This window comes from Narcine bancroftii, chromosome 6, assembly GCF_036971445.1.
Source record: "Narcine bancroftii isolate sNarBan1 chromosome 6, sNarBan1.hap1, whole genome shotgun sequence".
NCBI lineage: Eukaryota > Metazoa > Chordata > Chondrichthyes > Torpediniformes > Narcinidae > Narcine > Narcine bancroftii.
The window spans coordinates 180,645,795-180,660,346 of NC_091474.1; the positions used below are offsets into that span (position 1 = coordinate 180,645,795).

The 14,552-nt window shown below is 42.2% G+C and overlaps 1 protein-coding gene across 4 annotated transcripts in view; it reads right to left on the bottom strand.

The window, feature by feature from the left end:
• Positions 1 to 14,552, bottom strand: part of man1a1 (mannosidase, alpha, class 1A, member 1) — a 541,635-nt gene that overhangs the window by 321,339 nt on the left and 205,744 nt on the right. The window lies entirely within an intron of this gene.

Here is a 14,552-nt window from a genome sequence, read left to right on the forward strand (position 1 = left end):
ATTATATTTGGCCCGCAAGATCATATCAAATATGTATTAGAGCTGGCCCGCTGGCCGCCGCGCCACAGCTAATACTACAAATCCCAGAATGCTTTGCAAATGCGTTGGCGCCGGCCCGTCAGCCCGCTAATCGCCCCCACCTCCACTCTTTACTTTCATTAGCATCTGTGACCTGTCGCCCAACTCACATGTAATAAACCCCTTACAAAAAATGGCCAAACGAAAGAAAGAAAACAGGACCTTTCAAGACCGGTGGGAGGCAGACTATATGCTCATCATTTTAAAAGACAAACCTGTTTGTCATTGAAGCAAGTTGGTTTTTTTTTGACTTGTTGGCTTGTGAAAAAAAATACATTTAAAAGGATCTTAAAGGCTATAGAGAAATATTATTTATTGAATATTTTATTTCTCATTTGTTAATGCTTCTTCTGGAAAGAGTTTCACCAAAACTATTATTAAACATTTATTTTAATAAGAAAAAGTTTAACATTACATATGTTGAAAGAAGAGAAAACATGCAGAGGTTGTTGAAAATTTTCAATAAATATTTAGTTTGGCCCACGACTTAGTCCAAGTTTTTAATTTTGGCCCTCTGTGAATTTGAGTTTGACACCCCTGGCCTCGAACATATGTGGATAGTGTACTGTGGACTTCTTATACGTTTTAATATTTTAATGTGTTTAACTTCTATTCTAACTTATATTAATGTAAATATGCTCCGTGCTTCTGGAGAAATGCTATCTTGATTTACCATGCAAGCATGGTATGAACGAAAAATGAAGGTGACTTCACATATGGATAGAATATCATTTTATATGTTGCAAGATAGATGCCAGTATTCTAAAAATATTCCAACTATTCTACCATCCTTTCTGCAATAACAAGCTAACTTATTTTTGCACAATGGTCATTCCAACTTGAAATGTTTACTGTTTCTCTCTCCACAGATTCTACCAGACCTGCTGAGAGTTCATATTGTTTTCTGTGCTTGTTTCAGTCGTCCAGAATCTTCAGCTTGTTTTTTTTAAATTTTCATTTGACGTCAGAAGAATAGGAGTGCAGAGACCACTGGGTTGATTTGTTGATACTGAATCCTGTGCCTTGATTGAGGTGTCAAGATTCTGTTTAATTTTATTCTTATTGTTGATTTTATACAACTGGAGAATATTTTAGAAGCCAATGAGAGTTATCCAACATTGAGCAACTCAGAGCAAGATTGAAGTGTAGTGGATTCCAAACCCTAAAACAGTGGTTCTCAACCTTTTTCCCTTTCCACTCACATACCATGTTAAGTATTCCGTATGCCATATATGCTTTGTGATTAGTAATGGATTCCTTAAAGTGGTATGTGGGTAGAAGGAAAAAGTTTGACAACCTCTAATGTAGTCATAACAAATTGACTCGTTATGTGCACGGTTTCATAACTCAAAAGGAACTGGGCTAATGACAATTTTTCTCAAGCAAAATATTTCAGTAACAATTGGGTCGAGAGCAGTGATTTTCAACCTTCCCTTCCCACCCACATCCCACCTTAAGCAATCCCTTACTAATCACAGAGCACTGATGGCATAAGGAATACGTAAAGTGGTATGTGAAAGTGGTATGTTGAAAGAAAAAGCTTGAGAACCACTGCCCTAAAAGTTACAAGACCAATTAAAGTAAGTTCAGTTCATTTTTAAAAATCAGCCTTGAAGCACAAGATACAAAGTGGAATTTGCAAGACCATAGGCAGTTAGTAAAACTACCATAATTAGATTGTTCTGCAATAAATAGGCACCATGTCAAATGATGAGCTTCTGTTTTATTTGACTCCATTTTATGATTTCACTGAATTATTAGACGGGTTCAAGAAATGAATGGTTGCTTCTATTCCTAAGCAAAGCTATCCTCAAAGAAAGTTATTAGATAATTGCTATTTCTGGATAATAACGATAAATTAATCAAGATCCAAGTGAATAAATTCCGTGTGACAAAATATAAAGTTCCCATGCAAACCAATAAATAATAATATCAGTATCTCACTGCACATTTACATCAAATAAAATGATGGGAGAAGGATCACAGTTTTTTTTTTAAAATCATGCTCAGCCTTAACTATCATCACCTCCAGAATGAGCAAATAAAGATAACTGTTAGAGATAGAAAAAAAGCTTAAAAACCATTAAGATTTCCTAAATATATGGAATGCCAGCTAATGATGAAAAACTTAGATGTGAATAGCATCTAATTATTATGTAGACTGCAATACAAGGAAATAGAGTATAGGTCAAAGTGCTTCTTCTGTTTCTTTTCCATTCTAAAATGTAAGTATTAAAAATCTTCAACCTGACTCCAATCCACAAACGTTAGTTGAAAAGATTAACTCTAATTCATTATCAATTTGGATTCTTATTTCAATCTGAATCAGTATCTGATGGGCAGGTAGCTGTATAATAGAGCTTTAAATGAGAAACAATGTGGGCTTCATATTTCTGGAAATAAACCGAAAATGCAATTGTGAATTGAGCCAATTTACTCTAAGGCAGGGTTTCCCAAACTAGGTTCCGTGGAAAGGCATAGGGGTTCTGAAGAAGAAATGACATGGAAGGGGAGACGATCACGACCTTCCACTGATGCTCACTTCAGCCCCTGCTCCAATCAGTGGCTGGGCTCAGCCTGTCCATCAAAGGGTCCGGCAGTGGGGTTCCAGACCAATTAGTAGCAGACAGAGTGATGGGGAAGGAAGAATAGTGACATTTCTTCTTCCTGCCTGCACAGGCAATCAGCAGCCTGTGAACCAATTATGATGTTGGCAGGCAGACGGGCTCAAAGGGATGCACCTGCTGACCTCACCTATTAAATTATCAATCAGTGCGTGAAGCCTCCATTGTGACGCTCAGTGTGGGGGATTTGCCCATCCTCGCCTGTCAATCAGTGGCCTGCTTGTCTATGTTTGGCCAATCATCATTGAATGAGGTGCCCTACCCAACCATTGTGACGTAGTTCGAAGTACAGACTCCTGCTCACTTTGCCTGTCAATCAACAGCTGGCGATTCTCGTGCGGCGGAAGAAGCGACGTCAGCAGTGGATAGGTCTTCTCTTGTTAGTCGCTGACCGGATTAACTATCGAGTGGAGACACCCCCATTGTGATGTTGGAGGGCATCCCATTGATTAAAATGTAGAGAATGGTGATTTATTTACTTTATTACTATGCTTGCATATATACCGGGTCTTTTAAATTTTATTTGACAACTGGGGTTCCGCATTCTCCAAGTGCTCTCCAAAAGGGTTCTGTGAGCTAAAAAGAATTGAAGCCCTGGTCTAAGTTAATCGAGTCTCTGTAAAATAGAGAGGAAGAAAGAGAGAGAGAGGCGGGGGGGGGGGGGGTGAGGTGGGGGGGGGGGAGAGAGAGAGAGAGAGAGAGAGAGAGAGAGAGAGTATAGTTGTGGTGATACAATCATTGGACTGTCTGTGACTGCCTATGCATGTCTGCACTCCCTACTGCAGGGGGGAACCCAATGTATCTGCAAGGAGGTAACCTGGGAGATTGGCTCTATATAAAGGCTCACGCCGACCCTTGGGCAGGAGTAGAGCACACGGAGCCAGAAGGGATACTGAACCTTGTGTGCGTTTTAAATTAATTAAAGCCTCCATAATTTGTCCTTGTTTGTTCACACTGCAGTGCACCACAATGGATTTTCATTGACCACAGAGCTGTCATATTTATACTACCTCATAAACTCTACCTCATAGTCCTTTCCTAAAATCTTTAAAGATAGCAAATATATGACAATTAGTTGTTTACACATGGCATTTCACCTTAAAATGCAGTTAGAATAGTTTAACACCAGGCAGCTGGTACTGAGTTTCACAGGTTTTTATAGTCCCCAGTTGACATGAATCCTATTAAAGTCTTAGCGTCTGAAATTCTACTGAAGAGAAGTTTCACCCATTGTAACTACTGTACGATGTGCTTTATTACCTGTAATGTAATTCAAAATCATTACCTTGCAACATAAAAGATCATGTTCAAAGGCTGACAAAGATACGAGAGCAATAAAGAATGAAAGTAATGTTTGGGCCAGTTAAGGAAGCAGTTTGTAACTTAAAAGAACATGGAGCCACAGAGGCATTACAGTCAGAAAAGATGTAGAAAACAATTTGCTGCAGGACCTCACCCTGTAGGAGCATAAGTGGAAGAAAAATGAATTTTCAGTATTTTGGATCTGAATGGTTTTGAGTCATTAGGAACAGATGATAGCAGATAAGGACTGCAGTCAGAGAAGAGTGACCTGATTAATCGCTAAAAATGGTGCACATTTTGATCATTAATGATTTAAACCTTGGCAAAATCCTGTGTATACATCAGTTGGTTCTACAAAAAAAAGAGAAAGGGTACAATAGTGCCATCCAATACAGAAATCTTTCAACCTCAATTTAAGGTACCCCAAAACAAAGAATCCTGTCTCTTTTCTTGTAATTTAAAAAAATTCCTTAGCCAAGGACATCTGCACAGAAAATAGTAATTTAATTTAAATGAAGATAGACAGGTTAAAGCACCAGACCTACAAATACTAAGACTGAAAAATACAAAACAGGGCCAGTGCAAAAATCTGTCCAGAATTTAAGACAGAGCATTTAGTTTTAACCATGTTATTCCTCAATTAGCGGAACATAGAACTGAATTTGATTGTTCCAAATCAGAAAGGACAATTTCCCCTTTTAACACCTCTCCCCTTGATTGAGTTGACCAGAAGAATATGGGATAATCAAAGTGGCCCACCATGGTGCAATTATATGACATCATTCAAACTTACTTTACAATGGACTAACAAATATTTTAAGATGATTTTTTTGCATAATATGAAGTTTTTTTATGAGAATGCTACATTGGAAAACACTTTCAAATACAAGCAGTCCCCGGGTTATGAATGTCTGAGATACGAACAACTCGTGCAATACATTTCTGATCATCTGAAATTGACACCGGATGTTTTTCGGTTAACTGCATTTTTCGGATAACTGAATGTTGGCTTTAAGCAGCCCAGTAGCATCATCAGAATACTTGTATCAGTCATTGCTGATCCCAACACCTCTCCATCACTGTTGCCGATTCCCCAACACTTCACCACCACCATTGCTGATCTCTGACACCGCCGTCGCTGAACCTGCCCAGGAGCCCGAGGTCCCTGCTTCTGCCTGGGAGGCCGTTTTCCTTAATGATGATTCCAGGAATTGGGGAGGGGCATTCGCAGGCCATTCCCCCCAATGGGTTATATTCCCCCCTCACACCCCCAGTGTAACTGCCATCTCACTCCCCCCCACCCAGTCTGATGCCCTGGTCCGACACTGCTTCTGCAACCCTCCCCTCCCCCCATATGATGCACCTGCCTGGTCTGATGCTGTCTCTGCCAACCCCCAGTCTGATGCTGCCATCACATCCTCCCCCCCCACCAATCTGAGCCACTGAAAAGTCAGTGCCCCCCCCACCCCCCCCCCCCTATTATCCTGATGCCCCTTGATTAGATTTGTTCTGATGCCAACTCTGGAACCAAGTACAGTGGAGGGTAAAGGAGAAATGTAAAGAGAGAGAGAAGAGTTACCTGAAACGAGAACTATCTTCCCATACGCTGCCTGACCCGCTAACTTCCTTCAGTCACTTACTGATGGTTCAAGATTTCACCCTGCTTCTCAGAGCCAGCATTCACCCATTCAGCGTCTATCTTCCCGGCTGGTTCTGAGCTCTGTTGTCACCAAACTGGCGCTAAGAATGCGTCATGAGCATGCCAGGTGATTTTTTTTTTCCAACTTGTGACATCATGTTGCCACCGGAAAAAAAAGTTTGGATTTCCGGATCATTGATTTTCGGATAATCAGAAACATACTGTACTTAGGCTGTTCCCCAATTCGTGCATGTGCATATATTACCTCATGAACGCTGAACAAGAACGGCAAGTACCTGTTCAGCCTTTCAATTAAATTTGGCTTATGGACAGACCCAGGTAACGGAACTCATTCGTACCTGGGGACTGCCCTGTATCTAATATTTTCCATGATGAAAAAAATACACTCTGTCATATTTTAATTGATGGAAACAATAAAATAGCATTTTCACTCTGAAAAACCATGAAATTATATGAACCATGTAATGGAATAAAAGGTTACAGATATTAGAAGCTCTCCAAAGTCTATTACAGATGTTGAACTGGTTCCATGAAAAATAAGTACATTTATCAGCTCTGAGCCAAAAGTGTGATCATTGCACACGTTCTCTAATAGCTTTAATACAGTTTCCGGTTCAAAGTCATCGAAGCATATCATCACTAGAAATGTTGGAATAAAATGAGATTGCCAAGTTATATGCTGTTTTTTTCTGAACTTCATTTATAAGCTGTGGATTGATGTTTGTAAGGATAATGAGGTAGTGACCCTTCTGACAGGGATGCAACCAGCTTAGTGTACTGCTTTGATTTGATCGACCACATTGACCTGGATCTGGAACCATCTAGTCAATCGGTACATGATTTTCCGGAGTGGTCATCTTCTTAAAGCACTATAAACTCTATTCGTTAACCACTAGTTGATCCCTGACAAAAACAAACTACACATAACCTTGCCATCATCGTGTCCTCCAATTTGAGCTACTGACCACATCCTGGCAGCCTGATTGCCCCACACGCTCTTCCAAGGATCCACTTTTATCCTGGTGATATAACTCACTCTGGTTCTGTCTCAGTTCCTCAGCTGCTAAACCATTTGACCCTTAACTTTATTCAGGCCAATATCCCACAATTGAGATTGTCTAAAGCTCAGTTTGGTTTCTTCAACTCTTTTAATTCATAAACTCCAGATGCTAAAAGTGAAATTTTCCTACTGCCTCTCTCACAATCTTGCCTCCTTTAAAGCAATTTCCTTGACAGAATTTTTGGAAATTTGCCCAATCTCTAGTTCGATGCCAAATTATGCCTGAAAAGGGGATTTTAGATAATGAAGGAGTGACATCTACTGACTTCAGTGAATTAAGGGCTTTTTTTGCACCTATTTTAATATTAGCTTTAAAAAAAAACATTTAAAAGATTGAGAGGTAATTTGAAGGAAATACAAGATGCTAGAGTCTGGACAGGATTGATGTGGACAGTATGTTTAATTTTGTGGGGTCAAATTGCTAAAAACAAGTTTGAACGCCAACGTTGGAGCAAATGGTTACTAAAATATTACCCATCTAAAACAGAAACAATGTGAATTTTAGTTATCTCACAGGAGTGTTTGGAACACTTTTCCTCAAAGAGTGGTGGCAGTGATGTAGCTGGGGGTGGGGGGGGGGCATGCAGGGGGAATGACCACTCCCCCGAGCACATTTGTTCAAAAGTGGCACCTGTTTTTGACCTGTGAGATCACGGCATCTGCCACTGAAGCTCCTGATGCCTGACTCCGAACCCTACCCTGTGTGCCCCCCTCGGCCTACCGCACACGCACACTGGAGACCGGTGTGCGTGTGCGGTCGAAGGCTGTGGATGTTTGTTATCTTGGTAGCATGTCATTAGACTTCAGGCTTAGGGAATCATCCCAAACTCTTCCGCAAAAAGATTGGTTTGCCCTATGTGATAGATCATTCAATGCAAGATGATGCTAGGGCTTCCCATGACCAATATAATAAACACACAACTTGTTGGTCATTTTCTTTTGTGGGAAATTGCTCTGCACAGATTCTCTACCACCTTTCCTCCACTATTTCAGCTCCCCCACTTGTCAGGAACATCAATGGTTGTTCACCAGCTTGAAGGAGTTGGGAAAGGTGTAAAATAAAAGTCATTAATTGTTTCTTTCAAGGAAAGACAGAAGAGGGGGAAGAGGACTAGAGGTGAGGAGGGGAGAGAGGGGATAATAGACAATAGGAGCTGGAGTAGGCCCTTCAGCCCGTCGAGCCAGCACCGCCATTTTACAGATCATGGCTGATCACTACTATCAGTACCACTTTCCAGCCTTATCCCCATAACCCTTAACTCCTTTGGCCACTAGAGTCTTATCTAACTCTCTTTTGAACATAATCAGCGAATCTGCCTCTACCACCCTCTGTGGCAGAGCATTCCACAGATTCACACTTCTCTGGGTAAAAAAATGTTTTCTCATAGGAGAGAAGGGGAGGGGAGAGGAGAGGAGGGAGGGAGGGAAGGGGAGAGGAGAGGAGGGTGGTGGCGGGGAGGGAGGAGGAAGGGTTGGAGAGAGGAAGAGAGTGAGGAGGCTTTGTGCGCTTGTTGCAAAACCTTTGTACGCTCGCACCCATGCACAGCTGTGGTCGTGGCGCCTTTTTTATGGGATCTCACTCCCCTAACATCAAAACCTGGCTACACAACTGAGTGATGGAAATAATCTTTCAATATTTTTAAAGCCAAGCTAAACTGATTTTTGATCAAGAAACAGTTTAAAAATTACTGGGGTAGGCAAAAATGCAGTAACAATGAATTCAGCCTTGATTTTACTGAGTGGTGAAGCAGGCTTGAAGAACTAGTGGCCCACTGCTACTCCTAATTCATATGGTTACATTTAAAATACACAACTGTTGGAAAATAAACTTGCTTTTAATGTCCCTTTTAAATCATATAGTCCAGGCATTTCTTCCATTTGAAAGATGGATTATCAAGTTAAAGTTGTGGAGTCTCACACCATATAAAATAGAAGCAGGAGCAGACCATCTGATTCATTGACCCTTCTCCACAAGTCAATGGGTGATCTGGCTGTGGATTCAACTCCACTTCCCCACCCATTCCCTATAATCCTTAGTTCCTCTATTATTCCAAAATGCATTGGTAACATTTAATGCATCTATTTCTGCTGCTTCATTTGGGCAGCTATTCCTACTACTCCCTGGAATCTATTTCCCTCAATCTTGAGGTTATGCCTCCTAGATCCAGATTCACTCCCTAATTCTATTCTATCTATTACTTTCACAATTTTATACAAGGTCCCCTTAATTCTTCTAAACTCCATTGAGAATAGTTCCAGGCTACTTATTCTCTTCTCTGTGGGGTTTATCAATTCAAGTTTATTGTCATCTCATTGTACACGTTCATCATGGTTTGGCTTCACGAATGAAGATTTAAGAAGGGGGCTGTCCACTTCTCTGCAGTTTGTACTTGTACAAACTGATAAAAAAAGCATTCTCCAGTCCTCAGTGCAAAACACACAACCACACGTAACACATACAGACAAATAATACATATGCAGGACAAGTATTTATCTATAACAATAAATAAATATATTTTGATTTGTACAAATGAGGGTCTTTGATAACAATCCCATTAGGCCACGTCAATATAGGGGAGGGAGACTCCAGTGATCATCCCTGCCACTCTTATGGTCCTCTGGATTGACCTATGATCCATTTCTTTGCAGCAACCATACCACATTGTGTTGCAGGTAGCCAGGTGCTCTCAATAGAGCTCCTGTAGAAGGTTGACATATGGAGGACGGTAGCCTTGCCTGCTTCAGTCTTCTCAGGAAGTGCAGTCGCTCTTCCGGCTTCCTGACAAGCGAGGAGCTATTGAGTGTCCATGATAGGTCACTAGTTAAGTGATCTGCAAAGAACTTGGTGCTCTCCACTACAGAGTTGTTAATGTGCAGTGGAGGGTGGTTGTTCCTGTTCCTCCTGAAATCCACAATCATCTCCTACATCTTTTCCATGTTGAGACTCTTGCACCATTTCACAAGATTTTCCACCTTTTCTCTGTAGTGCGACTCATCATTGTTGCTAATGAGGCCGACCACTGCAAACTTGATGGCACTGTTCGAAATGGATCTGGTGATCCAGTCATGGATCAGTAACATGAACAGAAGTGGACTGAACACACAGCACTGAGGTGCACCAATATTCAGAGCGACAGTACTCAATATTCTGCTACTGTCCCGGAGAGACTGTGGTCTTTCCATTAGGAAGTCCAGGATCCAATTACAGGGAGGGGTGTTGAGTCCCAGTAAGGACAGCTTCTCTACCAGCCTCTGGGGAATGATTGCATTAAATGCTGAGCTAAGTCAATGAACAGCAGCCTTGTGTATATGATGTTGTTCTCCAGCTGGGCCAGGATTGAGTGAAGTGACAAGGTATGGCACCATCTGTGGAACGATTTCTTCTGTAGGCGAATTGAAATGGACCCAGTGTCTCTGAGAGGTGTCCATTATCAAACACTTATAGGTGAAAGTCAGTGCCACAGGGCAGTAGTCATTGTGGCCTGTTATTGTCGCCCTTTTGGGCTCTGGAATGATGGTGGCTGCCTTGAACCCTACAGAAATGATGGACTGCTGCAATGAGGTGTTGAAGATGTCTGTGAAGACCTCCATCAATTGGTCTGCACAGTCCTTCAGTAGCCAACCAAGTATGCTGTCTGGTTCCATCACCTTGTGTGGGTTCACCTTGAATAGGGTTTTCCTCAGCTCGGCTGTGGCTATGTGGGGGGGGGGGGCAATTCATCAGGAGAAAACAGAGCTTTCTTTGGTGTCTTCCTGTTCTCATCAAACCACGTATAGAAGGTGTTCACTTTGTCCGGAAGGGAGGCATCATTGTCCTTAACTCGCAAGGTAGACGTGATGCGTTATAGTCTTGATCCCTTGCCACATGCGCCTTGTGTCACCAGTGTAGCACAGCTGACTGTGGATCCCCTGTACTTACCCCCTGTACTTACCCAGGTTTTGTCTTCTGGATTGCCCTGGCTGATCTTAGTGCCATCCTATACCGTCCTGAATGCAGCACTGCGAGCTCTAAGAATGGCCCAGACCTCTGCATCCAAGCATGGCTTCTGGTTAGCCCTGGTTGTGAAGCATTTGATCTCAGTGACATCCTCAATGCACTTGCTGATGTAGCCAGTCACTGAGCTCTTGTACTCCTCTATGTTTACATGACCACTGGAGATGGCCTCCTCCCTAAAACAGCTCCAATCCATGGTCTCAAAGTGGTTTTCCAGTGCTGCTGAAGCTCATGCCCACTCTCGACCACATCCTGATGTGACAAATTGGTAAAATGTTAACTTGGGGAATGGTTCATTATGATGTTGATTAGTCAGAAAGTGGGGAGAATTAATTAGGATCAGATGTTCTCAGGGAAAAGCACAGAAGCAATGTGAAGGACACTTAGAGACCACTTGCACAGGGTTCTAGATTGGTTATTCCCACGAAGACATGGCAAAGATGGTAGGATAAGGGAACTGTGGCTGACAAAGAGATGAGATAGCTCTGTAAGAGGAAGGCGGAAGCATACATAACATTTAGAAAGCAAAAGACAGGAAGGGCTCATGATAATTGTAAGATAGCCAAGAAAGAGCTAGAAGGGGGCATGAGAAGGTCTTGACAAACAGTTTCAGGAAAACCCTGGGCCATTTTATGCATATGTGAAGAAGGATGACGAGAGTAAAGGTTGTTTAAGGATAAAAGAGATGTGCGTGGATCCAGAAAAACAAGCATTGACAATCATCCTCTGCATCCTATCACCTCGCAAATGTTGGATCCAATTTGCCAAATTCCCATGGTTTCCAGATCAATCTCTCAAGGGGGTCTTTGTTAAAGGCCTTACTGAGATCCATGTCCTCATTTATAAACTTACTTTTTTTGAAAAATAAACTGGTCAGACATAATCTCCCCATAACAATGTAATGCTGACTAGCCTTGATCAATCCCTGCCTCTCCATCTGCATATTCATTCCTTTCCTCTGAATGTTTTCTAATGAATGTTTTATCATGGATATTTGACTCAAGGTCCTTTATCCTTGCTGCCTCTGAGTAAAGGTCCAATATTTGCTGTCCTCCTGTCACAAGACATCTCACCAGCAGGCACAGAGTAATTAAATACTGTCAGAACCCCAGAAATTTTCTCCATTAACAGTCTCTGAAATATCTCAGGGCCCTAGCGATGTATTTCCCTTAAGGTGGCACAATTAGTGTAGCAGTTGGCGCCATGCTATTACAGCACAGGGGCATGGGTTCAAATCCAGAACTGTCTTTAGGAGACTGTACACTCTCCCCACGTCTGTGCAGGTTTCCTGTGGTGCAGGGTTTGGTTGGTTAATTGGTGTATTTGGGCAGCAGGAGCTCATGAGCTGGAAGGGACAGTTACCATGCTGTATCTCTAAATTAAATTAAACACAGTCAGAGATGTGATAGCTCATCGTTTTTTTAGTGTTAATTTGTTCTTGAATATCAATGGTCTCTCCTTTCTGAATTCCAACTACAATGGCCATGTCACATCCAACAGCCCCATCTAGCATATGACCTGAAGTGCTGTTTAATTACTGCCTTGTTAAAACAGTTAAAACTGCCAACCTGAATTTACTGGGACAGCATCTAGTGGAAAAGGAATACTGTCCAAACAAACATGAGCGTCGAATGAAGTCATTTCACTCCAGGGATTAACCACCTCTACCCCTACTCATATCCCCAGTGTATGCTAATGTCAACGTGCTGATAAAACCAGTGGAAAATGGACAGCAGCAAGTCCAGTTGAAGGAAGAACACTCTGACCCCTTGGGATGAGTCTGTTCAGTGGAAAAGCAATTAGTGTCCCAGTTAAGGGTGGCCCAGTGGAAATGGCACGAAGGGCTTCCTATCTTAAGACACTGCACAGCCAATTAACTGAGATGCCAGTTCAGTTAAAACCAGGAGACATGGCAAACAGCAGTTCCTGACCAGAATTTTATCAGTGCATTATTTCAAAATTATTTGATGAACAAGACTGCAAGAATATTAAATTAAAATACCAATGAGGAAAGTAAGGTGGATGTAAAGAAGAAGCTGGTTCTGGGAGGGTGCTGATGGGGAGGTCTCTTGTTTAATTCAAATTGGTGTGTTGGAGTAATTTTACAGCATGGACACAGGACCCCCGACCCAATTTGTTCATGTCTATCAAGTTGTCATCCCAAGCTTGTCCTATTTGCTTGGGTTTAGTCATATCCTTCTAAATATTTCTTATCCACATACTGATCTAAATTCCTCTTAAATATCAGAATTGTACCCACTTCTAACACTCTATATGGCAGCTCAATTCACATACCTATCATATTCCATACATCCATATAAAAAAAAGATGGGCCGTCAACCCTTTCAAAAAGCGTGCCAAAGTGGAGAGGCGTTGCCAGCAAACGAAAATGAAAGGGATATCGAAAGCCACATCATCTATTCGGTACATAATACCTACCAAAAAAGTGTCCAGCAATATGGTAAAACATGCAATATGTCTGACGACAAAAGCAACCATTATGCCCGTTGCTGTAGGAACCAAGTGCAACAAAGCAAGGTTCATGCAGTAGATGAAAGGGAGATAGAGGAATTCTATGTAGATGTTGTGACTGAAAACAAGAAAGAAAACAGACTGGATGTTGAGATGAAAAGTCAATGTCATATGCATTTCAGTTAAATTGGAAACTGCAGCACAAATTAATGTAATATCAGAGACTGATTTTAAGCAGATTCGACCCAAAACAAAGATGTATGGAACAAAAGAGAAGGCGACAGGATATTCAAGTACTGATATATCAGTGCAAGGAGAATGCATAGTCAAAGTGAAACACAAAGACAGAGAGCATATGCTAGCATTCTTTCTTTGGCTTGGCTTCGCGGACGAAGATTTATGGAGGGGGTAAAAAGTCCACGTCAGCTGCAGGCTCGTTTGTGGCTGACCAGTCCGATGCGGGACAGGCAGACACGATTGCAGCGGTTGCAAGGGAAAATTGGTTGGTTGGGGTTGGGTGTTGGGTTTTTCCTCCTTTGCCTTTTGTCAGTGAGGTGGGCTCTGCGGTCTTCTTCAAAGGAGGCTGCTGCCCGCCAAACTGTGAGGCGCCAAGATGCACGGTTTGAGGCGTTATCAGCCCACTGGCGGTGGTCAATGTGGCAGGCACCAAGAGATTTCTTTAGGCAGTCCTTGTACCTTTTCTTTGGTGCACCTCTGTCACGGTGGCCAGTGGAGAGCTCGCCATATAATACGATCTTGGGAAGGCGATGGTCCTCCATTCTGGAGACGTGACCCATCCAGCGCAGCTGGATCTTCAGCAGCGTGGACTCGATGCTGTCGACCTCTGCCATCTCGAGTACCTCGACGTTAGGGGTGTGAGCGCTCCAATGGATGTTGAGGATGGAGCGGAGACAACGCTGGTGGAAGCGTTCTAGGAGCCGTAGGTGGTGCCGGTAGAGGACCCATGATTCGGAGCCGAACAGGAGTGTGGGTATGACAACGGCTCTGTATACGCTTATCTTTGTGAGGTTTTTCAGTTGGTTGTTTTTCCATTCATCGTGATACTAAAGGATGTACAGGCCATACTAGGTTTAATAGCCTGTGAGAAACTGAACCTGATAAAAAGAGTCCTCGCTGTGGAGAGCAAAGGAGAGACAGTCTATGATGAACTCATGAAAGAGTACAATGACCTATTTCAGGATCTGGGCAGCCTTCCAGACACACGAACAGATTGAATAAACATGTGCCACCGATAATACATCCATGCAGAACAGTTCCATTTGTGCTTCAAAAGAAACTAAAGGCAGAGTTGGTCAGGATGGAAAACTTAAACATGATTCAGAAGATAGATGAGCCAATGGA